At 46.9% G+C, this 26503-nt stretch overlaps 1 protein-coding gene across 3 annotated transcripts in view; it reads left to right on the plus strand.

Annotated features, from left to right (window-relative positions):
* Window positions 1–26503, plus strand: part of MARCH11 (membrane associated ring-CH-type finger 11) — a 164993-nt gene that overhangs the window by 3021 nt on the left and 135469 nt on the right. The window lies entirely within an intron of this gene.

Below are 26503 nucleotides of genomic sequence, written 5' to 3' on the forward strand. Positions count from 1 at the left end.
AGTAGATAATGTTTACTTATGCTTGCTTGCTTATTGTATGTAAGTAGTTTTCATAAAGAAGTGATTCAACTAATCTCTCTCCTTGTCAGTTTTTGCATTTATTATGAATGATCTAAAAATCTTGTAAGAGCAGGCAAACCTTAGCTAAATATTGTTTAATGTACTGCATTATTATCTGGTGCTGTCTTAAATGATAAAGAATTGTCTTTGGCTTGGCTCTGTTGCTGGTAGAAGAGCTGCATTACCTTGTGAAAAACCTTGGCAAGTTTTGAAATGATCTTGAGACTCTTGCTACTTGGGCCACTGGAATTAGGTCAAATTGCAGAGTTAATATGTCTGAGCTTGGTTTACTATGTGGGGGAAAGAGGTAGGCGTGAGCCACAACAGTCCATTAGCACTCTTAATCCAGCAAATTTACAGAACATTATTTAAAGGGATCTTAATTATAATATGCAACTTTTAATCAAATATAATGAACTGGTTTAATCTATGGAATTTCATTGCTAAGTACAAAATGTGAAATTTTGAAAAAGTGTTATGTTTCTGTGCTTTATGAAATATGCTAGTTCTGTGACTAATTAATTTGTTTAGAGTAGGGACATGTGTGACATGAGAGAATCACCAGGAACACATTTTACACTTTAGCATTATAGAAATTGTAGTTCTCTTGTTGACAAGCAGGTGCAATGGAGTACCATACATAGAAACATAGAAACATAGAAATGATGGCAGAAGAAGACCAAACGGCCCATCCAGTCTGCCCAGCAAGTTACGCACTTTATCCTTTTTTTTTTTTTTTTTAATCTTTTACTCTCTCCCACCTGTTACTATTGGCTTCCAGTACCCTCCAGCCCTAATTCCCCTCCACCCCACCACCAATGTAGAGAGCAGCGCCGGATCTGCATCCAAGTGAACATCCAGCTCAATTAGGGGTAGCAACCGCTGAAATAAGCAGGCCACACCCCTGCCCCATACTCTTACCCACCCCTGTTTTGTTTTTTTTTTTGGAGATGGCAGCCCTCCATCTTCCGCTCCGTGAAGGTGGAACACCAACCACTGGCATCCCGCTCCGTGAATGCCTCTGTGGCTACTGCCGCTCCTTGCAGTGTTTTCTGCCTCCTCTTTATTCACGTCCTCTAGACTTGATGGATCCACAGTGTTTATCCCACGCCCCTTTGAAGTCCTTCACAGTTTTAGACTTCACCACTTCCTCCGGAAGGGCATTCCAGGCATCCACCACCCTTTCCGTGAAGAAATACTTCCTGACATTGGTTCTTAGTCTTCCTCCCTGGAGCCTCAGCTCGTGACCTCTGGTTCTGCTGATTTTTTTCTGATGGAAAAGGTTTGTCGTAGTCTTTGGATCATTAAAGTTTTTCAAGTATCTGAAAGTCTGAATCATATCACCCCTGCTCCTCCTTTCCTCCAGGGAGTACATATTTAGATTCTTCAGTCTCTCCTCGTATGTCATCCAATGAAGACCCTCCACCTTCCTGGTCGCCCTTCTCTGTACCGCTTCCATCTTGTCTTTGTCTCTTTGTAGATACGGTCTCCAGAACTGAACACAGTACTCCAGGTGAGGCCTCACCAAAGATCTGTACAAGGGGATAATCACTTCCCTTTTCTTACTCGATATTCCTCTCTCTATGCAGCCCAGCATTCTTCTGGCTTTTGCTATCGCCTTGTCGCATTGTTTCGCAGACTTCATATCATTAGACACTATCACCCCAAGGTCTCTCTCCTGCTCCGTGCACATCAGCCTTTTTCCCCCCTCCCCATCGAATACAGTTCATTTGGATTTCCACTCCCCATATGCATGACTTTGCACTTCTTGGCATTGAATCTCAGCTGCCATATCTTCGACCACTCTTCCAGTTTCCTTAAATCCCGTCTCATTCTCTCCACTCCTTCCGGCGTGTCCACTATGTTGCAGATCTTAGTGTCATCCGCAAAAAAAACAAAACATTACCTTCTATCCCGTCCGCAATGTCGCTCACAAAGATATTGAACAGGACCGGTCCCAACACAGATCCTTGCGGTACACCACTTAAAACCGCTCTCTCTTCAGAGAAGGCTCCATTTACCATCACACATTGTCTTCTGTCCATCAACCAGTTTGCAATCCAGGTCACCACCTCGGTACTCACTCCTAAGCTTCTCGTTTTATTCACCAGTCTCCTGTGCGGAACCGTATCAAAAGCTTTGCTGAAATCCAAGTAGATGACATCGAGCGCTCTTCCTTGATCCAATTCCTTGGTTACCCAGTCAAAAAAGTCAATCAGATTTGTCTGACAGGATCTTCCCCTGGTGAATCCATGCTGCCTCTGGTCCATCAATTCTTCCGACTGTAGATAGTTCACTATTCTCTCTTTCAACAGTGACTCCATTACTTTTCCCACCACCGAAGTGAGGCTAACCGGTCTGTAGTTACCAGCCTCCTCTCTGTTCCCACTCTTGTGAAGCGGGACCACCACTGCTCTTCTCCAATCACTCGGCACCACTCCCGTTTCTAGGGATCTATTGAACAGGTCACACAGCGGACCCGCCAGCACATCTCTGAGCTCCCTCAGTATCCTTGGATGAATCCCATCAGGCCCCATGGCTTTGTCCACTTTCAGATTCTTTAGCTCTTCCCATACATTATCTACTGTAAAAGGATTTTCATCTATACCACTTCCCTCCAGTTTCTTGTTGTGTAGAGATGGTCCTTCTCCAGGGTCTTCTTTAGTGAACACAGAGCTGAAGTATTCGTTTAATATTTCTGCCATTTCTTCGTCTCTCTCCACACATTGATCATTTCCACCTTTCAATTTCACTATACCACTTTGGACTTTTCTCTTTTCGCTGATGTATCTGAAAAATGTTTTGTCACCATTTTTTATCTCCTTGGCAATCCTCTCTTCCGCTTGACTTTTGCTGACTTGATTAATTTCTTTGTCTCCCTCAGTTGAATCAAATATTCTTCTTTGTGCTCCTCCCTTTGGGATCTTTTATATTTCTTGAATGCTGTTCTTTTAGCTTTAATTTTGTCAGCCACCTCCTTTGAGAACCAGATAGGTTTCAATTTTCTTTTGCTTTTCTTTACATTTCTAACATATAGAGTAGTTGCCTTGGTGATTGCTCCTTTTAGATTGGTCCACTGCTGATCCACATCTCTCTCATTCTCCCATCCTTTTAGTTCTTCCTCTAGGTACTTCCCCATTTCCTCAAAGTCCGTGTTTTTGAACTGTAAAACTCGGGTCTTTGTGCTTCTTTTCCATATTCTTTTAGTGATATTAAACCATACCGTTTGATGATCACTGGTGCTGAGGTGGGTGCCCACCTGGACATCAGAGACATTATCTCCATTAGTGAGCACTAAGTCGAGTATAGCTCCTTCTCTCGTGGGTTCCATTACCATTTGTTTGAACAAAGTTACTTGCATGGCATCCACTATCGCTCTACTATTTTTAGATTCTGCAGATGGGATTTTCCAGTCTACATCTGGCATATTAAAGTCACCAACGATCACCACTTCTCCCTTCTTACCTATCTTATGGATGTCTTCAACCAGATCTCTGTCCAGCTCTTCTTTTTGGTTTGGAGGCCTGTAAACCACTGCAATATAAATGGACGTTCCGTCATCTTTTTTTAGGTCGACCCATAGTGCTTCTTCCTTGCCCCAACTTCCTTGCAGCTCAGATGCTTGGATATTGTTTCTGACATAAAGAGCCACACCGCCCCCTTTTCTGTCCACTCTGTCCTTCCTTAACAAGTTATAGCCCGGTATTGCTGTATCCCAATCATGAGATTCTGTGAACCATGTTTCTGTGATAGCAACAATGTCCAATTTTGCCTCCGTCATTAGGGCCTGCAGATCTGGGATTTTATTTCCCAAACTATGAGCATTTGTGGTCATAGCTTTCCAGGTTCTCTCTTTAAGGTTATTGCTTTTCCTGGACTCCTTATGAGACTTTAGTTGAGATTTGTTATTCACTTCACTCTTTCCTTTTGCAGTTGTGCCACTGATGACAGAGTTATCCATCTCAATTAGCTTTTTCTTTTGGCTATGGATCTTGAAATTCTGCATGCATTGGGTTTTTTTTCTCTTTTCTGGTAACACTTCAATGTTTTTCTCAAGAACTTCTTCAGTTTGTTAAACTGAGTTATGTTACTCCATCTAGTTCTAGAGCAGAGAATCTTTTTCAACCTTTCTAAGAAACTTTGCAGGCATGTGCAGTAGTATTCCAAGCACCAGAACATCCACAATTGCTCAGTTTTATTGTTATTTTGTTATTGTTATTGGTGTTGTTGTTGGGGGAGGGGGGGTTGGGGGGGGGGTTCTCTGGATCACTCCTGGAGCCTGTTTTTGTCTCATCCTGTTTTTATTTAACAATCACTTTTACTTCAGCTAAGCTTTCCTAGTAGTGCCTTTTTAGGTTTTTGCCAATTTTTAAGTCTGTTTTTTCCACCACCTCTCCTTACTGTTACTAAAAAGTAATGGTCTTTCCCTACAAATCGGCATTCAGTGCTACTAGCCCAATTGTAAGATTTGTTCTACTCAACATGCCTTGCTTGAAAAATTCTTCTCTTTTTTATTTTGTATCACTGATTTTACTCACCATGCTGAGAAGCAAGCCAGTGGCTTCAATACATGCCATACGTGCTCATCAGAGATGTCTCTTATGCATCATTACGCTGAGTGCTACAAATGACTAGGCGTAGATCATGATATTTTTTCCAATTGCTTCTGGGTCAAGATGTTGCTGAGAATGGTTTGGGCCCAGCAGAGGAAGTGCTGTCCCTCCCTGTCTGGTAAACGAAAGTCCAGCTCAAAGCTAACCTCAAAGCCTAAGAAAATTCAGGGAGCTAACCAGGATTGTTGTACTAATAGTCAGGCCTCAACAAAGTAGTCTTCAGCCAATTCAATATCTCAGACCTTGATTAGGCCTAGGAGTCAGGACAAATCCTGTTTCTGCCCACTTGAATCATCATAAAGGTTCTAAAGATTTAGCTCATGAGCTGAAATAGGTGAGTGCAAACCCTTTACCAGATTCTTCAGTGCATCAGCTCTCCTTATTGACATACAACTCTGAGGGCTTGAACATGATCAGGGCTGATGCAGGATTTCTGATTGCCTTGGGTGGCTTCATAATTTGGCATCCCCTTGCTGAAACCACTGCTACTGGTGTTTCTCTTTCCCTCACTGATGGCACCTGGCAACCTCTTCCTTGCTACTGATGCTTCTCATTGGGCCTCCACTGCTGCTGATAATGCACCCCAAACCAACCTTGCTAGGCCTAAACTATTGCTAACACCCCTGCTCCTCTTCTTCAGGAACCTGAATGTAGGACTGTGAGCTGCTGAATGCTCACAGACCCTGCAGTGATGTTGCCCTATCTTCTCCCCTTACTTCTGAAGTGAGCCTAGGAGGGACGGAGGTCTGGCTCTAGTATGTAAGACATTATAAACATTTAGCACTCTAAAGCCTCATCTATAGCTGCTCATTATGGAATTGAAGAATAGAGAAAAGTGACAGTAAGGAGCTAGGGGGCTGCTTTGATGCAGATAAAAGTGAGCAACTGGGGGATTACTACTAAGGGAGGTGGCAGCACTGGGTTACAGTGGCCCTGAGAATAAAATCTATAGTGCAATTCAGACAGCTCAAGTAGAATTATGAACTTCAGAAGACAGGGGTGCAGGGAAGAGAAGTAAAAATTACAGTTTATAACATGAGCATACCTGAGAACTCTTCAGATTTCCTCAGGAGACTCCAGGAATTTGTATCAATTGCTGGGTCTCTGGGGAAACAATATTCTCTGTTTACTGCTTTGGTCTTTTCCTTTTAGGAAGTCTGCCAGGGAATAGGAGGGAAGGGGCTGGAGAAAGGAGCAGAGCTATTGTTTTGTAATTTGCAGAGTCTTATCCAATCTTACCCCCCTTCCTAAGAAAGAGGGAACAGGAGGGGATGGATGAGCCTGGATCAGATACTGCAGGCAGCATTTGGGGAGAAATTGGAGAGGAGCTTCAAAAGACATTGCTTAGTCTACAGCTGTGATTTCAGGACTTGGGTTTTAACTAAGGCTAGAGTAAGGGTGTACAAGTTATGAGCTGAAACTTTAAAAGGGCATGATAGCAAAGAAAGTACTTGGTTCAGGAGTTAGTGCAGTAGAAGGCTCGCATTCTGCTCCCAGAATCGCCCAGGAGAGGAGTCCAGAAGTCACCGCATGCGATCCAGGGATTGAATTCCACAGCCCCAGCTTCCAGAGGTCCCACACACTTTGCAGTAGAAGAGAACTAGAAGGCTCATCTGCATACTGCTCCCACCATCCCCTGGGAGAGGAGTCCAGAGGTCACCACAGGCGATCCAGGGATTGAGTTCCACAGCCCAGCTTCCAGAGGCCCTGCACCCTTTGCAGTAGAAGACAACCGGAAGCGCATGCCATTAGGCGCGCAAATCTAAAACCCTTCAATTATTTGAGTGAAGATCAATTTAATGGTGGTTAAAAAGGATTGGTAAGTATAGCTTTGGGAAATCTTTGGACTTATAAAAGTTTGGAGAAAGGTGAAATAGTGGTATATATTGTTTAGAGCTTGTGTGTGTCTGAGGTAATAAGCAAGCAGAGATAGTTAATTCTAGTGTCTGTATTTCCCACCCACTCAACCCTTGATTTTTAGGCAAGAGACACTTTCTCATTAAAAATCAATCAGGCTCTTATCTAAATCCTATTATTGTACCAGTCCCTATTGAAAGTTTAATCATCCCATTGTAGGACACTAGCTGATTAATTAGTAAATTCACCTGTAAATTTAAAGTACTCTAATTCCAACTCCCTTATTAATCTAGCTTAACTAGGAACTCAATCAAATTAAGATGAAGGCAGCAGTCCAGCAGCAAGAGGAGGACTTTCCAGTCTTTTGCAATGAGTCTCACATGTATGATTTTTTATGCGCTGGTGAGAGATTGTATGTGTGCACTCAGTGCAAAGAGCTCCTGGCTCTCAGGGAAGGAGTCCGATCTTTGGAGGCTAGAGTAGCAGACTTGGAGGAGCTGAGGCAGACAGAGAGGTACATTGATGAGACCTTCAGGGACATAGTAGCCAAGTCCCAAATCCAGGCTGGCAGCCCCACTGCTGCCTTGGATCAGAAAGGTCTCCCAGTAGGAGAACATCACCCTGGTGTAGCAGGAAGTGATCCTATAGTAAGGACCTGCTCTCCAGGTAATGTATTGTCCTCTCGCACTGAGGACAAGTCTTCCAGGGCTACAGCCCAGGAGGGAAGGGTTAGGCCGGCCATCATAGTTGGTGATTCGATTATTAGAAATGTAGATAGCAGGGTGGCTGTTGGACGTGAGGACCGTCTGGTAACTTGCCTGCCTGGTGCAAAGATGGCAGACCTCACAAGTCATCTAGATAGGATTATAGACAGTGCTGGGGAGGAGCCAGCTGTCGTGGTACATGTGGGCACCAATGACATAGGAAAATGTGGGAGAGAGGTTCTGGAAGCCAAATTTAGGATTTTAGGTACAAAGCTGAAATCCAGAACCTCCACGGTGGCATTCTCTGAAATGCTTCCTGTTCGACATGCAGGTCCCCAGAGGCAGGCAGAGATCCAGAATTTCAATGCATAGATGAGACGATGGTGCAGGGAACAGTGATTCAGTTTTGTAAGGAACTGGGGAAACTTTTGGGGAAGGGGGAGACTTTTCCGAAAGGATGGGCTCCACCTTAACCAGAGTGGAACCAAGCCGCTGGCACTAACTTTTAAAATGGAGATAGAGCAGCTTTTAAACTAGAACAAGGGGGAAACCCGACAGTCACTCAGCAGTGCATGGTTTGGAGAAATGTATCCTTGAAGGATACTAATGAAGCAGGAGAATTATGGCAACCCAACAGAGAGGTTCCAATAAAAGCAAACGTAGTCCATGTGCCTATATGTAAAAAAATCACCTGAGCTAAAGATTTCCAAATTACCCCTAACAACAAACAAAAAATACACTTTGAAATGTCTGTATGCCAATGCCAGAGGTCTAAGAAGTAAGATGGGAGAGTTAGAGTGTACAGCAGTAAATGATGAGATTGACATAATTGGCATCACAGAGGCCTGGTGGAAGGAGGATAACCAATGGGTCAGTGCTATATCAGGGTACAAATTATATTGCAATGATAGGATCAACGTGGTGGGGGTATGGAACTTTATGTCCAGGAGGGTATAGAGTCCAACAGGATAAAGATCATACAAGAGACTAAATGCTCAGTAGAATCTATATGGGTAGAAATCCCATGTATGTTGGGTAAGAGTATAGTGATAGGAATATACTACCATCCACCTGGACAAAATGGTCAGACAGTTGATGAAATGCTAAGAGAAATCAGGGAAGCTAACCAATTTGGCAGTGCAATAATAATGGGAGATTTCAATTACCCCAATATTGACTGGGTAAATGTAACATCAGGACTTGCTAGAGACATAAAATTCCTGGATGTAATTTATTTATTTATTTATTTAGAATTCTTATATACCGACATTCTTGTAAAATTAACAAATCATATCGGTTTACAATATAACAGAACACAATTCCAAAGAAACTTGTGGAAACAAGTACAGGGTATTGTGGATAACCTTCCACAGCAACATCAACTAACTTTGGCTACATTAGTTGAAAAAGGATTAGAATCTGGCAAGCACGAGGTGAGAGCAGCTTATGACGTGTTCAAAACATCAATTCGTCTATCAGCCTCTGCAATCAATGCGAGACGATGGGCCTGGCTCAAGGCCTCGGACCTGAGGCAGGAAGTTCAAGAATAGCTAGCAGATCTCCCTTGTGTTGGAGACAATCTTTTCGGAGAAAAGATCCAAGCTACAGTATCTCAGTTGAAAGACCATCATGAGACACTCCGACAACTATCCAAATTGCCAGCAGACCATCCATCTTCCCTAAGACGACCATCTCGCAGGGTCATGAGGCAACCCTTCTATAGACCTAGAAGTTATTACCCACCTGCCTCTTCAGCACGTCAGTACCATCCCTCACAAAGAGAACGTCCATGTTACCCGAAGCAACAAAAATCCCAGCCACCACCCCAAACTGGACCAGCAGCGGGTTTTTGAACTGAGTCAAGGGAACAGCAGCCTCTTTCTCAACCCTATGTCCTCCCTACCAGTCGGAGGTCGACTTCATTATTTCCAACACCAATGGAGTCTCATCACAAAAGACCAATGGGTATTAGCCATACTAAATCGGGGATATTGCCTAAAATTCAAAACAATACCCCTGCATTCTCCTCCCATTCCACTTTGGACAAACATAGTCATCACACCTCAACTCCAAGTAGAACTCTCTACTTTGCTGACCGCCAGGGCTATCGAACCAGTTCCCCGGTCTCAACAAGGAAAAGGGTTCTACTCCCGCTATTTCCTCATTCCAAAGAAAACAGGTGGCCTTCGTCCTATCTTAGACCTCCGCAATCTCAACAAATTTCTTCACAAAGAAAAATTTCGAATAGTATCCCTGGGAGCCATCCTTCCATTGCTTCAAAAGGGAGATTGGCTCTGTTCTCTGGATCTTCAAGATGCTTATGCATATATAGCAATTTCCACACAACATCGCAAGTACCTATGATTCGTTGTGGGAAAGAATCATTACCAGTATCGAGTCCTACCATTCGGACTAGCCTCTGCCCCTCAAGTATTCACAAAATGCCTAGCAGTGGTGGCCGCACATCTAAGAAAAAACAATATTCATGTTTTTCCATACCTAGACGATTGGTTAATCAGAAGCCCATCCAGACAGAGAGCTCTCTCTGCCTTGGGAACCACAATAACACTATTGCACCTCCTGGGATTTCTCATCAATTATCCAAAATCCCACATCGAGCCGTCTCAACTCCTCACATTCATTGGAGCAGACCTCGACACCACAGTGGCAAAAGCTTCTCTTCCAACCGACCGTGCCAACAATCTGGCACATTTGGTGAACATTATAATTCATCACCAGTTCACATCCGCCCATCAAATTCTGGTGCTGCTAGGACACATGGCCTCAACAGTACATGTCACTCCTATGGCAAAGTTAGCCATGAGAAGAACCCAATGGACTTTGAAATCTCAATGGCTACAAGCTTTCCAACCACTGTCGTACACAATTCAAATCACCCACCAACTGTGCCTATCGCTCCACTGGTGGACAAATCAAACAGCATTGAAAGCTGGTCTCCCATTCCAACAGGCAAATCTGCAAGTCATCCTGACTACAGATGCCTCCAACCTTGGATGGGGAGCTCACGTCAACAACCTTCAAACACAAGGGACGTGGACTACGCTCGAAAAGCAGTATCAAATAAACTTCTTGGAACTTCGAGCGCTGAGATATGCCCTTTATGTCTTCAAAGACTGCCTCTCAAACAAGACTGTGCTGATACAAACAGACAGCACAGTAGCAATGTGGTACATAAACAAACAAGGAGGCACAGACTCTTATCTGCTATGCCAGGAAGCAGTACAGATTTGGGCTTGGGCTCTAGAGCATTCCATACATCTCTGAGCAACTTATCTGGCGGGCATAAAAAACATCCTAGCGGATGATCTCAGTCGACATTTCAGTCCCCACGAATGGTTGCTGGACCCACGTGTAGCGAGCAAAATCTTTCAACACTGGGGTCGCCCAACCCAGTGGTTCAGTTTGTGTCCAAACTGAACCACAAAGTGGAAAGGTTCTGCGCCCTCCATGGACGTCGACAAACAGTCCCCAGGGACGCCTTTGCTTGCCCCTGGAACACAGGTCTATATGTATATCCTCCAATTCCGCTCATAACAAAAACTTTCGTGAAGCTACAACAGGACAGAGGGACAATGATCCTCATAGCCCCATACTGGCCATGACAAGTATGGTTTCCCATACTCATCGGCCTTTCGATCTCACAACCAATCCGCCTGGGCACAGAGCCCACTCTCATAACTCAGAATCAGGGCAAGTTGCGTCATCCCAACCTGACAACTCTTGCCCTAGCAGCTTGGATGTTGAAAGCTTAATTCTGCAACCACTTAATCTTTCAAAACAAGTCTCTCAAGTTCTAGTAGCTTCACGAAAGCCTTCTACACGTAAATCCTACCACTTTAAGTGGACTAGATTTACAAAATGGTGCACACAAAAAGGTATAGACCCTTTCTCCTGTCCCACTTCTTCTTTACTAGATTACCTATACCACCTGTCGGATTCTGGTCTCCAGACATCCTCTGTACGGGTACACCTAAGCACCATAGCAGCATACCATAAGGGAATAGAGGATGCGCCAATAACAACGCAACCCCTAGTAAGTAGGTTCATGAGAGGCTTACTTCACCTTAAGTCTCCCATTTGACCACTGGTCACTGAATGGGACCTCAATTTAGTACTAACAAGGCTCATGCGCTCACCGTTCGAGCCTCTGCACTCCTGTGATGAAAAATTCCTTACATGGAAAGTGCTTTTCTTAGTAGCCATTACTTCAGCTAGAAGGGTCAGTGAGTTGCAAGCTCTCGTCACATACTCACCCTACACAAGGTTCCTGCATGACAGAGTAGTCCTTCGCACTCACCCCAAATTCTTACCAAAAGTAGTTACAGAATTTCATATCAATCAGTCAATAGTCTTGCCTTCTTTCTTTCCAAGACCTCACTCTCACCAGGGAGAGAGAGTCTTACACACTTTGGTCTGTAAACGTGCACTAGCTTTTTAACTGAACCGCACGGCGGTCCATAGGAAATCCACCCAACTCTTTGTTTCTTTCGACAAAAATAAACCAGGATTTGCGGTAGGAAAACAGACTCTCTTCAACTGGCTAGCAGACTGAATTGAATTCTGTTATGAAAAAGCAAAGATTCCTCTCCAGGGGCGAGTAAAAGCACATTCAATAAGGGCTATGTCCACATCAGTAGTGCATTATCGTTCAGTGCCCATTCTTGACATATGTAAAGCTGCAACATGGAATTCCCTTCACACCTTTGCAGCTCATTATTGTCTGGACAAAGAAGGACGACAAGATTCAACCTTTGGACAATCTGTCTTAAAGAACTTATTTCAAGTATAACTCCAACTCCTTCTACATCCATCCTGCTGTGATTCAGGCTGTCTCATTTTTTCCAGCTGTACACCAGTTGTTGTGCTTGTTGTACAAGTTGTATGCTGTTGGTATAATGTAAGAATGACTCAGCCTGTAGCTGGCTAATCACCCATATGTGAGGACTATCATCCTGCCTGCTTGTCCTGGGATAAAGCAAAATTGCTTACCTTGTAATAGGTGTTATTTTATTTATTTATTTATTTAACAGTTTTTTATACCGACCTTCATAGTAAATAACCATATCGGATCGGTTTACAGTTTAACAAAGGGAAAACTAGAGTAATAATTCAAGTAAACGAAAGATAACAATAGGTAGGAATAAGTCAAAGTTACAATCAACAGGGGGAGAGAACTTGGAAGCTTACAACAAGCTGGAAAGAAGAAAGGCCGGTAAAGTATTGTTACCATAGAATGAACAAATTAAAAAAAAAACAAAAAAAAAACAAAACTTAAACAGTGCTATAACCTGAACGTCTCAGAGTCCATTTTATACGAGAAGACAGAGTGCCAGACCGGGACAGTCCCAGGACAGCAGGATGTAGTCCTCACAGAACCCACCCACCTCCCCCCGGAGTTGGGTCCGATATGTTTTATTATTTTATTTTTTTAGCTCACGCATATTGCTACAAACGAGACTGAAGGGAGACCCCTGTGGCTGAGAATATCATGGTATGCTGGGCATGCTCAGTAGGCCCAGAGTGCCAGCCAAACGTTTCTAGAAACATTTGACAGAGGTTTTCCATACCAGGGCTCCATCTGATGATTTCACCCATATGTGAGGACTACATCCTGCTGTCCTGGGATAACACCTATTACAAGGTAAACAATTTTGCTTTCTCTCATCCTCCTCTAGTTACAGAGTCTCTGCTGTTCACTCCTACCCCATCACAGAGTCCTGGTCTCCTCTTACTGACTCTCCCACCTAATTGCTGAGTTCCAACTTCTGCCTTCCAGCCCCAGCTATAGGCTTCAAATATGCTCCTACCTATCACTGCCAGGGCATCTCTTTCTCACCTCCTAGGCTCCCCTTCATCATGGCCTAATCCACTTGCTTGTGCACCTAATGTGCTCCTTCACCTCTCAACACTGACCTCGTGTTTTGAACCTCATGGAATGCCATAGAGGTGATATATTGGAGTTTATAGAGATATATGGAGCATCATTTGGTTGCTGACCTGTTAAACACAAGTGAGAGGCCAGCGCCAACAGAAGCGGAAGTGTGCTAGATCTGCTAAGCTGCTGATGACACTGCTTCCCTGCCAGGCCAGGGGGTACTCTGGAGGCGGGCAGTTTGAGGTAGGAGTGGAGCCTGGGATGTGAAAGAGAGAGAAGAGAGAGAGAGAGAGAGTACTGGGATGGCAAAAAGGGGGCAAGCCTTTTTTTAGAGAATATGGACCTCGAGCAGTCAAGGACATGGATATAGCCAGAGGAATCACACTCAGACTCTGCTGTAACTTCAGCGCATTTATTTACAGTGCCACGGAAACATAAGGTCAGAATGGCAAACACAAATGCAAAAACGTAAGACTTTTCTCTAGTCTCAACAAGTAACTAGGCACTTCCCAGAAGTCTGCCCACCTTCACAATAACTCTTAGGCACTTCCCAAAAGTCTGCTCACCTTCACAATAACTCTTAGGCACTTCCCAGAATTCTGTCTACCTTGACAGATCCTTAGGCACTTCCCAGAAGTCTGCCTACCCTCTCCTAGAGAGAAGTCTAGAGCTCCTGATCCTAGATCCATTGGGCCCATCCTCTCCCTGCTGGCTCAGTAACTTATCCTCCTTCCTTGTACTGGGTATGTCCTCCAAGCACCTCCCGCCCGGCAGGGTCCCGTCCATAGCCATTCTCCCTCTAGGGGATTTAAAAGGGACCAGGTTCCCAGCCTGGTGCTGCACATGCTCACAAGGGGACACTAGGGGCACTGCTTCACAGGGAGGAGATACTTGTCTGCTCTTTATGCTTCCTCATAGAGATATCTAAATGCTTTGCATGCATCCCAAGATCCCACCTAAGTTATGTCGGACTTTCACCTTAATCAGGCGGTTATCCTTCTAATGTTGATTAGCAACATGCATATAAGGGAGAGGCTGCATTTCACACATGCATATAAGGGAGAGGCTGCATTTCACACAATGAGAGCTGGAGTGGACTAAAGCTGTTTGAAAAGCCACCCAGGTTTTTGTTTTATTTGTGAGGAACAGACCAGGTCTTGCTTTATCAAGGACTAAATAGGTAGAAGATTGTCTTTTTTACTGTTATGCCCTGGCAGGTCTAACCTTAGCAGGGCATGTGAAAGCCCATGCTGTCAGGGCCATGGCAATGTCAGTTACAAAACATATTTTTATCTGTTTTCCTTTTTTATTTTTGTACTGTAATAATATAACAGAATAAGAAATGCAACCTGAAACTAAACCAGTTATAAATTTAGATTGCAAACCCTCTGGGATTATCTGATTGTAACTCACTTTGAGCTTGCATTTGGAAAGGCAAGTAATTAAATCTAAACTTCAAATAAAAAAAAATGGGCTTTGATGGGAAAAAGTTGAAGTCTACTATGTAAGCAGACCTTGAAGAATGGACAGATCAAACCTAGCATCTTAACTGGAAGATGAGTCAAGACAGTAATGGCTGATAAATGTGTGAACTGAACTCCCTATCACAGCCTTGCAAATCTTTTTCCCGTCAATAGCAGGGCTGAATTAGCCATGCTGTCATGGGAACTGTCAATCAGGGCCCGGGAGGCGGAGCTTCCTAAGAAGGAATCAGAGCTTTGCTCTGTGCGGCTGCACGTGAGTTCCTGCGCAGGAAACAGAAATCTCCTCAGTCTGTTTCTTTCCGCGCGTGAGAACTCATGCGGAGCTTCACTCTCCTCAGCTAGTTTTTTCAAAGTTCAAAGATAGAATGTCTAAGAAGGCACCGAGGCCTTCGGGCTTCAAGCCTTACAGATGGACATGATCGATGCTATAGATGTCTGGGACTGGACCACAATCAAGGCATCTGTGAACATTGCGGGAGAATGTTGCCTAGAGCCCAAAGACAATGGGCACAGAAGATGGAGGAACTTAAAGCCCGGGTTCGGGCCTCTTATGCCCCACCTTCGGAGGCCAGTAAAATCAAAAGGCCTGAAGGTAAGATGAGCTGCATCAATGGAGCCACCCCCCCTCCAGGACTGAAGGGCGGGACAGGCCTCCAGAGATCATCAGGGGCAGAGAAACCCATACGTCTCACCCAAAACCCCATCGGGACCGATCGGGGTTGGGGCGTCGAGAGGTACAGCCGCCGACGCCGACACAGCTGAAGATGCATAGTAAGCCGCCAGCGTTGGAGTCGACCCGAGCAGGAGAAATGTTGAAGCATGCTCCGTCGATGCTGAGCCATGCGAAGCCTGCGTTGAAGACTGCGCATCCATCGACGCATTGAGTCGACACCTTGAAGAAGCCGAAGCACGGCGCAGAGTCGATGCATGTCTCAACGCAAAGCTCTATGGCGGCACCGAAGACGACGCACGGAGAGGGTGTGCTGCAGAAGCCGACACACAGAGGGCATTTAGTAAAAGACACAATGCATCACGCGACGCACGTGGTTCCAATGACTCTGTGCTCGACTCAGGATGCAACAAAAAAATACAAGGCAGTACCATCGATGCAGGAAAGGTCGAAATCGACTCATACACCTATGGATTCGACACATTCGACTTCCAAATTGGGACAAAAGGTACAAACGAAGTCAACGGAGTTTGGGACCCATCTCCCAAAGGAACATCGTAAGTCTAGGTCACAGGACTGACACAAAAAACACTCACGGGCATCCACGTGACAATACTCTCCCATTTCAAGTCCTCACTCATCACGACCGTCGACCTCGTCGAAGGGACAGCTTACACATCAGATGTCTACATTAGAGGAGGAGTGCATTGATGTATTATCTCGATCCTCCTCCTCCTCATCAGCCTCACGAGTATACTCTGACTTTTTCTCAAGGTCATCACACCATGAGCAAGACCAGAGTTTACAGGAGCCTCTCACTAAAAAGAGGAAATTGGGTGTGGACTTACAGCCACAACCACAAAAAGTGGGAAAGGAAGAAGAGGATATTTTAGCAGTGGCTATATCGCCACATCACCATCAAGGGCAATCGAAGACTCGAATGCCGCCTCAGGCACAACAGGCCTTTTCGCATTTATCTGAAGCACTCTCTGGGTTCTTTGAATCCTTACAGTCTGCTTTTGCTCTCCCTCCATCCCCGGCTATGAGTTTACCCCACTCGGCAATGATATCGAGGGAGTCAACACCAGAACCCCGCAGAAAAACCCCTCCACGAAACCCGCCACCACCGATAACGCTCCTGCCTTCGCCTGTCAGATTCCAATCCCTTCAGACATCACTAGACACGTCCACGGGATATCCTTCTGTCCCACCAGATGATCCTCCTGAGCCATATTCCCCTCCTGAGGATTTACCCTACCCAAAATTTTTGGAAAAGGTGGGGTCCATCCTCCAATTGGATGTACAAAAGGTACCCAATCCGAGATCAGAGACACTAGGATTCCTCAAGATCTTTGATCTGCCGGCTGAACCGACGTCTTTACCATCTCACAGGGTTCTTGACGCGGTCTTGGAAAAGTTGTGGGAGACACCCCTCACCACAGCGCCGGTGTCTCATAAGGCAGATTTAAAGTTCCGCATGCAACAGTCACTGTTATGGGACCGGGCCGTGCCCCGGTCTCTCCTCCTACCTCGGGGACGGCCCGGCCCGCATGGACTCCTCTTCAGCCGGGTAGGCCCAACCAGCATCCTGCCGCGGCTCTCCCTGCACGAGGGAGATGCCGCCGACCTAACGTGCTTGGCCCTGCCCCCAGGCTTCTTCCAGGTACCATCTTTACTCATACCAAACCTCTCATGCTACGCACTGGTATCCTGCATGAGGAGGAAATTTCGTTATTCATCCTGGAAAGGTCCATGCACCTCGTCATCCTGGGGCTACCTTGGCTGCGGAAGCACTCTCCCGTAATCTGTTGGGATACCCTCCAGGTGACATCCTGGGGGCACTCGTGCTTCGACTTCTGTTTGACAGCTGTTCCTCTACCACCAATACCTCTCCTGATGACTTCCTTGGCACTGCCACCCCACTATCAAGATTACCTCGATGTCTTCTCCAAGGAGAAAGCCGAGATCCTCCTGGAGCACCGCCCTGTCGACTGTGCGATCAACTTGCTTTCGGGTACCACGTCGCCACGAGGACGGGTGTACCCGTTGTCACTCCCCGAGATGCAGGCCATGTCCACATACATCCAGGAAAACCTGGACCGAGGGTTCATTTGACCATCCAAATCCCTGGCTGGAGCGGGGTTCTTCTTCGTAGCTAAGAAGGACGGGTCCCTCCGACCCTGCATAGATTACCGTGGCCTGAACAGCATTACCCGGCGTGACCGGTACCCTTTGCCCTTGATTCCGGAACTCCTGGACAGACTTCAGGGGGCCAAGGTGTTCACGAAATTAGATCTCCACGGGGCGTATAACCTGGTGAGGATTCGGCCAGGCGAAGAATGGAAAACCGCATTTAGCACAAGGGATGGCCACTACGAATACCTGGTCATGCCCTTCGGTCTCTGCAATGCCCCGGCGGTTTTTCAGAACCTCATGAACAAGGTTCTAAGGGAGTTGCTACATACCTCCGTAATTGTCTACCTTGATGATGTATTAATATATTCCAGGGACTTGGAGACGCACCGCCACGATGTTCGTCAAGTGCTACAGAAACTGCGAGATAATCGACTTTATGCAAAATTTGAGAAATGCCAATTTGAGCAAGAATCACTGCCCTTTGTTGGGTATATTGTATCCTACACAAGGTTCCATATTGATCCAGAGAAGGTCGCGGCCATCAAAGATTGGCCTCAGCCTGTGGGAGTCAAAGCGCTTCAGCGGTTCCTCGGGTTTGCCAATTTCTATCGGCAATTTATCCCACACTATTCCCAGATGGTGGCTCCGCTGACAGCTCTCACCAGAAAGGGGGCAGACACTAGAACTGGCCGACGACAGCCCTACGAGCCTTTCAGGAATTGAACGCTTTCCTCCAGGATACATGCCTCCGGCATCCAGACCCTCAACGCCAGTTCATCATGGAGGTCGACGCCTCTGACATGACTGTCGGGGCCGTTCTAAGCCAATTGTCCAATGGAGGCAAATCCCTGCCATGCTCCTACTATCCGAGATCAGAGACACTAGGACTCCTCAAGATCTTTGATCTGCCAGCTGAACCGACGTCTTTACCATCTCACAGGGTTCTTGACATGGTCTTGGAAAAGTCGTGAGAGACACCCCTCATCACAGCGCCGGTGTCTCCTAAGGCAGATTTAAAGTTCCGCATGCAACAGTCACTGTTATGGGACCGGGCTGCACCCCGGTCCCTCCTCCTACCTTGGGGCCAGCCCAGCCCACACAGACTCCTCTTCGGCCGGGTAAGCCTGACCAGCATCCTGCCGCGGCTCTTCCTGCACGAGGGAAATGCCACCGACCTGACGCACTTGGCCCCGCCTCCTAGGCGTGCGCGCACCCGGGGGCTGGAGCTTTAAAGGGGCCAGCGCGGGAAATACGAAGTGGATGCCCCGGATGACGTCAGATGCTGCAGGGTATTTAAACCCTGCAGCTTGACTAGGACGGGGCCTTGCAATGAGGTTCACTCAGTTCCTGAGTTTCTAGTTGCTGCTTTGGATCTTGGATCATCTCTTCTGACTTCTGGCTTCTGATCCAGCTTCGTCCATTTACTCCGTCTTCAGCTTCTGCCCCTGGTTTTGGTTTCTGACTTCTGGCTTCTGACCCAGCTTCTTTCTTGGACTCCGACTTCAGCTTCCTCCGCCTCCACAGGTATCCGGTTCTTGCTGGCCCAGAGGATTCTCTTAAGTCCCAGCAGTTCGGGCTCTCATGGGCTCCTCCCGGGGAAACCGCGGGCTTCCGAGGGTGAAGACTCTTCCAGACTCCTGGGCCCTGTCATCCTCATCGACCACCTCTTTGGCCTCTTCCTGGATCCTTGGTCGCATAGGGTCCCACCTAAGTCCAAGAGGGCTGGGTCCCTACAGGCTCCTCCTGGGGGGACCTCGGACTTCCAGTGGCGAAGCCTTCTCCGGAGTTTCTCATCAGCTCCGCTTCCCGGCTGCGACGCTCACAGTGGGTCCCCACAGCGCAACACCTGCAGTCTCAGCCAGCCCAAGGGTCCACAACCGTAACAGTCACCTTACTATACACAACCACAGCTTCCCCAAAATTCCATCGTGGTAGAGTCCGCTATGCAACGGGCTAAAAAATCTAGGTTGCATGCGTCAGCCCCACCAGATAGAGAGAATCGCTGTTTGGATGAATTTGCCCGAAAAACCTTCCAGTCAGCAATGCTGTTGGCACGCATCCAGCAGCATCAATTTTACATCCTACAATATCTGTATGAGTGCGTGCAGGCAATTAAGGGCATGGTCTTCACCTCAGAACTCTCAGCGCAGTCAACCCCACACCCCCTTCTGGATATTGAAAAGGGCATTCATTATTTGCTTTGGACGGTCTATGAGGCATTTGAAACCTCCTCCAGATCATCCGCAACAGCAATTGCGGCACGCCGGACAGCGTGGCTTTGTGCCAGTGCAATTAGAGAAGACGATCACAGCAAGCTGGCGAACCTCCCGTGTAAAGGTGGGAACCTCTTTGGGGACAAATTCCAGGAGACTGTAGCAAGTCTAAAGGAGCAGTCTGTGGCGGTTCAGTCTTTGGTGACTCCGTCGTCATATCCTTCACAACAGCGCTACTTTATACCAGGATGTAGGCAGTTATTTTCCAGATGTCCCTACAGACCCTACGCTTCGTACTGACCTCCTCCCTACCAGCAACAGCACAGACCACTGCAATCACAATCGCAAAGAGGAAGAGGTCATGCTAGATCTCAATGCAGCACAGGACAGCAGCCCTCCATCCCAGCCAAACCATCACAATCTTTTTAAGTATTCAGTTGCCACCACCACCACCACCTGTTGCGCCGCCAGGCAGGATCACATCACGAATAGCAGCATGGAATGCCATAACATCCAATCGTTGGGTGCTAGACATTGAAAAAAAATGGTTACCAACTCCCATTTTCGCAGTTACCCCCGCTCCCGCATCTGCTAACAACAACCTGCAGGAGCCATCATTCTCAGTTAGCGATGGAAATACGATCGCTACAACAACAGGGAGCCATCCGATCGATTCCTCTTTCAGCCCAAAACAAGGGTTTTTATTCACCATGCTTCATCATTCCCAAGAAATCAGGGGGTCTTCACCCAATCCTAGACCTTCGAATGTTGAACAAATACTTGGTGAAGGAAAATTTCAAGTTGGTATCCTTGAAGACTGTATTACCTCTACTACAACCCAACGATTGGATGTGCTCCATAGACCTGAAGGATGCATATACGCACATCCCGATACACCCATCTTCGTGGTGTTACCTGTCTTTCCAATTCAAGGGCAGTCATTACCATTATGTGGTTCTTCCGTTCAGCCTATCGGCGGCACCCAGAGTGTTCATGAAGTGCATGGCAGTGGTAGTGGCCTTCCTCCGGCAGAAAGGGATGAAGTTATTCCCATACCTCGACGACTGGCTTCTAGTGGCATCGAACCCGTCCATCCTTCTGCAGCAGCAGCAACAATTAATCCAATGCTTAGACAAGTTGGGGCTAGTCATCAACTACGACAAGTCGGGCTTGACCCCTACTCAAATCCTGCAGTTCAAAGGGGCACGACTGGATACCACTCAGAGCCGAGCTTTTCTGCCAGAGGACAGACAATTGGAAATGCAACGCCTGCTGCGTGCTTTCAAATTGATGCAGCGCCCTTCTGTACGTCAGATACTGGCAATACTGGGACACATGGCAGTGGCCATTTTCACGGTTCCAAACACACAATTACATATGCGACAACTTCAATGAGGGTTGAAACGTCAGTGGAAACAGCACTCACAACCCTTAACTCACAAGGTGACCCTTATCACAGCAGTGGCAACCGACATAAGTTGGTGGCTCAGCAAGACTACGCTAACCAAGGGCGCCTTATTCAGTACTCCCCCGCACAACATTGTACTCACCACGGATGCCTCTCAAAAGGGATGGGGAGCGCACTTAGATCAACTGGAGACACAGGGACTATGGTCCCACCACGGACAAAATCTACAAATCAATCTGTCGGAACTCAGAGCGATTCGAAATGCCATACAAGCCTTTCTTCCGCAGCTGCAGGGACATCGGGTGATGGTCTACACCAGTGGTCCCCAAACCTGTCCTGGAGGGCCACCAGCCAGTCGGGTTTTTGGGATATCCTCAATGAATATGCATGAGAGAAAATTTGCATGCACTGCCTCCATAACCCTTGCATATTCATAAACCATGCATATTCATTGAGGATATCCCAAAAACCCGACTGGCTGGTGGCCCTCCAGGACAGGTTTGGGGACCACTGGTCTACACCGACAACCAAGTTGCAATGTTCTACATAAACAAGCAAGGAGGGTCAGGTTCATGGTCCTTTTGCAGAGAGACGTTGCTCATCTTCGACCATGCACATCGTCACTCCATCCATCTGCAGGCGACTTACTTACTGGGAGTAGTCAATACCGGAGTAGACAGGCTCAGCAGGGAGTTCTACCCTCACGAATGGACACTCAATCATCAGGTGACTCTCGACATTTTTACTCAGTGGGGAGTCCCATTGATAGATCTCTTCACCACAGAGGACAATGCGAAGGTTCCTCGGTTCTGCTCGGTTTGGCCCACTCAACACCGAGTAGCACAAGATACATTCCTACTCCCTTGGACGGAGGAACTGATGTAAGTATTCCCTCCGATTCCTCTTTTCACCAGAACCATTCAGAAGTGTATCCAGGATGCAGCACAACTGATATTAATAGCCCCGGCTTGGCCCCGACAGCCTTGGTACACTTTTCTGCTAGACCTCTCCATCGCGGAACCCATCCCATTGCCGGATCGGTCAGATCTCTTAACGCAAGAAGCGGGAACTCTTCAGCACCCGATTCACTCATCCCTTCACTTGACAGCATGGAGGCTGAGCGTCTTATCCTGACTGAACAGGGCATATCTTTAGAAGCACAAGAGGTCATGTTACACTCAAGGAAACCATCAACTATACAAAGTTATGGATTCAAGTGGAAAAAGTATTCTACTTGGTGCACATCTAAGGGAATAGAACCCTTGAACTGTTTGCCAGAGACCCTTCTGGACTACCTTCACAGTTTATGCAAGACAGGGTAATCAACTGCATCAGTATGGGTTCATCTCAGTGCGATAGCTGCCTATCATAGGCCACATCAAGGACATCCAATTTCGTTCCACCAATTGATCTCCCGATTCCTCAAGGGCTTACTTCAGTTTCGACCACCGATCGCCAGTCAGGTTTTCAGGATATCCACACGGGCGGATTTTAAAAGCCTTGCGCGCCGGCGCGCCTATTTTCCATAGGCCGCCGGCGCGCGCAGAGCCCCGGGACGCGCATGGGTCCCAGGGTTTTTGGGAGGGGGCGTGTCGGGGGCGGGACCCGATGACGCTGCGTTTCAGGGGCGGCGCACGGCGTTTCGGGGGCGGGACCGGGGGCGTGGCACCAGCCCGGGGGCATGGTCCAGGCCTCCGGACCAGCCCCCGGGTCGAAGGATGGCGTGCCAGCAGTCTGCTGGCGCGCGTAGATTTACGTCTGCTTCTTGCAGGCGTAAATCTACGGACAAAGGTAAGGGGGGGGTTTAGATAGGGCCGGGGGGGTGGGTTAGGTAGAGGAAGGGAGGGGAAGGTGAGGGGAGGGCGAAAGAGAGTTCCCTCCGAGGCCGCTCCGATTTCGGAGCGGCCTCGGAGGGAACGGAGGCAGGCTGCGCGGCTCGGCGCGCGCCGGCTGCCCAAAATCGGCAGCCTTGCGTGCGCCGATCCAGGATTTTAGAGGATACGCGCGGCTATGCGCGTATCTTATAAAATCCAGCTTACTTTTGTTTGCGCAGCAGGCGCACAGTTTTTAAAAATCTACCCCACAATGAATATGCATGAGAGACATTTTGCATGTTATGGAGTCAGTGCATGCAAATTTTCTCTCATGCATATTCATTGTGGATATCCTGAAAACCTGACTGGCTGGGGGTCCCCAGGACAGGGTTGGGAACCACTGGACTAGAGCAACCAAAAAGTAGAAATACAAACGCACAGACAAAAACCGAACTGGAAACCACAAAAAGCTAGAATGTCTATGCAGTGTAACAATGAAAAAACAGAACCATTACCATTCCTCAAACATCAAACAATTAAATCAAGAAATAAAAGAAATATATAATAATACTAAAAACATACTAATAATATTATTTCAAAAAAAGCTGATGAATAAAAGATCAAATAATTAAAAACTCACATACAAATTTTTTTAAATGTCCCAAAAACCAATAAAATATTTTAAAACAGCGGACAGCAAATAACACCTGAAAAATAAAACTAAAAAGGATTTTAAAAATCCCCGCTCGCCATACCTGGGAACCTTTGATTTCCAGTCTTCCTGGGATTGTTGTAGAGTAGTGGGATTTTATAGAAGTATGCATCCAGGCCATTTGGGCTGGAATTTTATAATTAGGTAATGTTTTCATTACCAAAGAGACGTCAAGACTTGTAATGGTGCATTTAATCTCTTAAGCTCAGCCTGCAGAATAGAAGGGAGGTTTACATCTTGCATACATTTCTCCCTTTTTAATGAGTCCCTGAATCATACATACAGTTTCTCATAAAAATTCCTAAATACTGTACAGATGTCAGATGGTAAATTCAAGTATTTCAAACATTTATCTCTGATAGCAGAAATAAAATTTGCGTCAGATTGTGTCTTTACCAAATTGGCCAACATCCTAGTTGCCTTATTGCCATGCAAATAAAATGTATGTTAGGGGTAGATTTACAAAAAATGCGCGTTCGCGTACTTTTGTTGGCGCACCAGTCGCAAACAAAAGTACGCTGGATTTTAGTAGATACGCGCGTAGCCGCGCGTATCTGCTAAAATCCAGGATCGGCGCGCGCAAGGTTGCCGATTTTGTGCAGCCGGCGCGCGCCGAGCCGCGCAGCCTGCCTCCATTCCCTCCAAGGCCGCTCTGAAATCGGAGCGGCCTCGGAGGGAACTCGCTTTCGCCCTCCCCTCACCTTCCCCTCCCTTCCTCTATCTAACCCACCCCCCCGGCCCTATTTAAACCCCCCCTACCTTTGTCCGGGGATTTACGCCTCCTGGAGGGAGACGTAAATCCCCGCACGCCAGCAGGCCGCTAGCGCGCCGAGACGCAACCTGGGGGCGGTTCCGGAGGGCGCGGCCACGCCCCCGGGCCCGCCCTCGAAACGCCGCATCCCGCCTCCAAAACGCCACGTCGATCGGCCCCGCCCCCGACACGCCCCCGACATGCCCCCGACAAAAAACCCCGGGACTTACGCGAGTCCCGGGGCTCTGCGCGCGCTGGCAGGCCTATGGAAAATAGGCGCGCCGGCGCGCAAGGCCCTGCTCGCATAAATCCGGGCGGATTTACGCGAGCAGGGCTCTTAAAATCCGCCCCTCTGATTGACCAGCCTTCTGATATATTACATAATTAAGTGACTGTTGTATTTGGCTACATTTTTCCTTAACATCCTTAGAGTTTGTGGCCAGCATCTGTTTTTAAATACTTTTATTTGCTTTTCCAACTTTAAAATATTATCTTTTCCCTTTTAGCAATCAAAAAGCTCATTATTTTAACTAAGCTTTATCTACTTCCCAGTGAAGTATAAGGTTATCTTTATGTTTTCCCATTGATAAGCAGGCTGAATTAGCCATGCTGTCTGGGATGTCCTCTGGGCAGCTCGGGGGCAGAGCTTCTCTCCAAGAATGCATAGCTTTGTTTTATGTACCTGCATGGCTGTTCCTGCACGATTGCCTCTTCTCCTCAGTTTTTCTTTTCCATGCAGCTCATTGGATGTGCAGAAGCATTTTTTTCACCTTTCTCCTTGTTTGAATCTTTTTGTTTCACCTTGTGTAAACCCACAACAGCACTTTTCAGTGCTATTATGGTGCCTAAAACTCCCGGCTTCAAATATTGCCAGTGGGGCAAAATTATGTCCATTACAGATGGACATAACTATTGCTACATAAGCCTCTGGCCCAACCATGACCAGTTGACATGCTGTGACTGTAGCAGGTTGTCTCCAAGGGCCCAGAGGCAGCGCACTAAAAAATTGCCAAATTAAGAGAGGTCGACAGTGCTTCATCAGAACCTCATGCCCCACTGTCAGAGCACCATATATCCCACTCATCTCCGAGGCCTAAGACAAACTGCATCATCCAAGAGAAAGTGCATTGTTGGTAGGCATGATACAGTCTTCAGGGAGTCATGGCAAGCAGAGTGAAATGGGCAAAGCCCCAGGAGTACTCGAAGTGCTTCAGGCCACTAAAAAAACCACAGAAAATGGTGAGTGCGCTGTTGGAAACTGTGTCATCATCCAAGAAGAGCGTCAAGAGTTTGGAGACGCCTCAGCATATGATGCATCTGAAATATGAAGCTGGTTACAAAAGGTCTGCATTGCACCAAGGGCATACCATGCATTCAGCGCATGATGCAACATGATACATGATGCCAACTCCACTCACCTTGACGTAAGTGTCTCAAGAGGAAAGTCATCGGCTGTCTATGATGCACAAACAACAGTCGATGCACGCCATGCATGTAGTGGCAATCTGCGAAACATTTGACGCGTTGCAAGCAAGCGTCAACTCAAGGCTATAGAGTGATCAGGCCACTCAACCACCCAGACACAAGGTTTCACAAAAACATTCCTCAAAACCTCCAAAAGAGCAAGAAAGGGATCTACAAATTGTGTTTCTGCTTTAGGAGTTGTTGGGTTCCGAACTCTCAAATGTAGAGAAAGTAATATCCTTCCCCATGGAGGCATATTCCACATCATCTTAAAAGATCTATTCTGACATTTTGTCTGTGTCAAGGTGAAAAATACAATCACCTCAGTTACAAGAACCTCAGTTACAAGAACCCAGTTACAAGAACCCAGTTACAAGAACCCACAAGAAGCAGAAACCATCTGAGCACCACAGAAGACCAGATTCCTCCATCTTACTGGCAGCTCTAGCCCAATCTAGAAAAATAAGTGGGAAACATGCAGTACATGTTGGTCTCCCGAGGGATATATCCATCACCCAACAGAAAGAGACACATTGTCTACAGCAGTGGGGAACGGCCTCACAAGTCATGACCCAGATATTGGCTATTCTACAAATGTTCATTGCATCTATAGAAGGGGACCGCACCTGCACCTGCCACCTAGCTCATCAGAGGAAGAGTTCTTCCCACCATGGATTCCCTCTTCTCCAATTCAGGGTGGTAGTAGTCCTCAGGACCATGA

The sequence above is a fragment of the Rhinatrema bivittatum genome, chromosome 2 (assembly GCF_901001135.1).
Source record: "Rhinatrema bivittatum chromosome 2, aRhiBiv1.1, whole genome shotgun sequence".
NCBI lineage: Eukaryota > Metazoa > Chordata > Amphibia > Gymnophiona > Rhinatrematidae > Rhinatrema > Rhinatrema bivittatum.